We start from the raw sequence: 2,698 nt of genomic DNA on the forward strand, positions 1-2,698 counted from the left end.
AAGCGATCGCACTATAACTCCCCAGTAGAAGACATAAACATATCAAGCGTGTATTTAATAAAAGGTTTCCACATACCAATTTGTTTTCTACCACAGATTTTTTGTGCTGCTGAAATCGTCAGTAATCTCTCCTTATCGACAAATCGTTGTTGTTCATCCTTTAAAAGACGCATTATGATCTTTGAAGTGACTGATCTAAAATTTTCGTTGAACATCTAACAATTATTAAGTAAAAATGTTAGAAATAAATATTGGCTTGCTTTTGTTTAAAACAACCTACCGCTCCCTTCATTGCACTAAATGAGCATTTCGCTATCAATTCCAAACAACGTACAGTATTTCTGAAATCCTTTAAATCATCCAAAGTATTTGCAATGAAGATATCCAACCATCATCATGAGCCAAACAAAACAATTTAGTATTAATATAAAATTATACAAATATGTCGGCCATCGATGAATTTGAAACAAAAATTGCTGAACTACATCTCCAGTGGCAGCTGCAAAAGAGCAAAACAAGAGCGGCGAGGGAACGTATTGACAAAATGTCTTCCGAAGTGGTTGACTCTAATCCCTACAGTCGCCTTATGGCACTGCAATGTATGGGTATTGTAAAGGAATATGAACGCATACGCGAAAAAAAACCATCGCTATTGTTGGAGTTGGTGGCGTCGGAAGTGTTACGGCTGATATGTTAACGAGATGTGGAGTTGGGAAACTTATATTATTTGACTATGATAAAGTTGAGTTGGCAAATATGAATCGACTCTTTTTCACACCCGATCAAGCAGGTTTTATCCAAGGTGGAAGCAGCGGCGCGTACATTGAGCTCCATAAACCCTGATGTTAATATCGTAACTCACAACTACAACATAACTACTGTGGAATCATTTGATAAATTCTTAAATACTATAGCCCATGGTGGTATACAATCAAATACGCCGGTCGATCTGGTTTTAAGTTGTGTAGACAATTTTGAAGCACGCATGGCCCATGGTGGTATACAATCAAATACGCCGGTCGATCTGGTTTTAAGTTGTGTAGACAATTTTGAAGCACGCATGGCCATTAATACGGCATGCAATGAGCTCAACTTGAATTGGTTGGAATCCAGTGTATCTGAGAATGCCGTTTCAGGGCATATACAATTTATACGTCCTGGCGAAACTGCTTGCTTCGGTTGTGCACCACCACTTGTTGTAGCAGAACATATTAATGAGCGTACATTGAAACGTGAAGGGGTATGTGACGCTTCTTTACCCACTACAATGGGTATAACAGCTGGGATGTTAGTCAAAAATACTCTTAAATATCTACTAAATTTTGGTGAAGTATCAGACTATTTGGGTTATAATGCAATGAATGGTTTCTTCCCTCGTATGAGTTTAAGACCAAATCCACAATGTGATGATCGACCTTGTCAGGACCGACAGAAAGAATATCAGGCGCGTCCTAAAGCAGTGATTAAATAGGACGTTGGAGCAGACGATCTGCCCATACATGAAACAAATGAATGGGGTATCGAGCTTGTGGATGACTCGCCTGATGTAGAAGATTCGATTGCTACGGTGTCTGTTGGAGGTAATGTTGCAGATGGCCTGCGTTTAGCTTATGAAGCTCCTGTAAAGACTAGATCCGCAGATGCTGGAGCTGTTTCTGGAAATACGGAGGTAGATTTAGATGAATTATTTGCCCAAATGAAGGCGTTATAGGGTTAAGTGTTAGTATTCTAAAAGAGATGATACCTAGCATTAATATTAAGTAAACATGCCGGTCGGTATGACCATTACAATATTCATGACATGGTACGCATTCGTGACCCTCCTTTGGATTACCAACATACAGCGGTCTACACTTTTCGCATTGATCACCTTTTGTATTATTATGACATTCTAAGCAGACATCCAAACGATCTGGACCTTCACAATTCGAGTGACCATTAATAAACATTGTATGCTACAATTAGCGCCAACATAACCAAAATCACATGTGCAATTATCAGGCTTAATACATTTGCCTCGTACGCAACACTGACTACAAACTGGCGAACATGTGCCATTCTCATCACGATATCCCACACCCCATTGACATGTATAGCCAACTTCTGTATCGATACAGCGTTCCGATATGGGATTACAATTGTGATGACCACTCTCGCATTCACTCTCTGCAGGACACTTAACATAATGCCATGAGACAACATCAGCTGGTGTTAATTGTGTGTCATTACGGCATGAAGTATAAATGAGATCGCAGGTAGAACACGAAGGATCTTCTTGTTTATTCTCCAGAGAGCCTTCCGTGCAAACACCATCACCATTATAACCATCACGCGCACCCCAACCACAATGCGCATGCTCCAAACAGGAAGAACAATGATCGTACCCATTACATGGCTCTGGACAATGTGTAGTCTCATTCGTTTCTAATACGAGGCCACAAACACCACCAGCGCAGAGTAAAGGTTGTGATTGTGGTGAAATGCAGCTATTCAACATAGTGGACCATTTACAATCTTTAGGATTCTCATCATCGTTCGTCGACAAACAAGTGCTGCAGCTCTTATAAATCTGACATGGCATTGGGCATGGCCCAATTATACGATATTGATTTTGTTCAACCAATTCTTTGTTATGCATTCGATAGTACCCAATTCACGTTGTGCCCATTCACAGTTCTCATTCATTACACAAACTTCA

At 40.1% G+C, this 2,698-nt stretch overlaps 1 pseudogene; it reads left to right on the plus strand.

Moving 5' to 3' along the window:
• The first annotated feature begins 442 nt into the window (after positions 1–442).
• Positions 443–1,864, plus strand: LOC137235436 (ubiquitin-like modifier-activating enzyme 5; annotated as a pseudogene).
• The last annotated feature ends 834 nt before the right edge of the window (positions 1,865–2,698 follow it).

This window comes from Eurosta solidaginis, chromosome X (genome assembly GCF_040869045.1).
Source record: "Eurosta solidaginis isolate ZX-2024a chromosome X, ASM4086904v1, whole genome shotgun sequence".
NCBI classification, from domain to species: domain Eukaryota; kingdom Metazoa; phylum Arthropoda; class Insecta; order Diptera; family Tephritidae; genus Eurosta; species Eurosta solidaginis.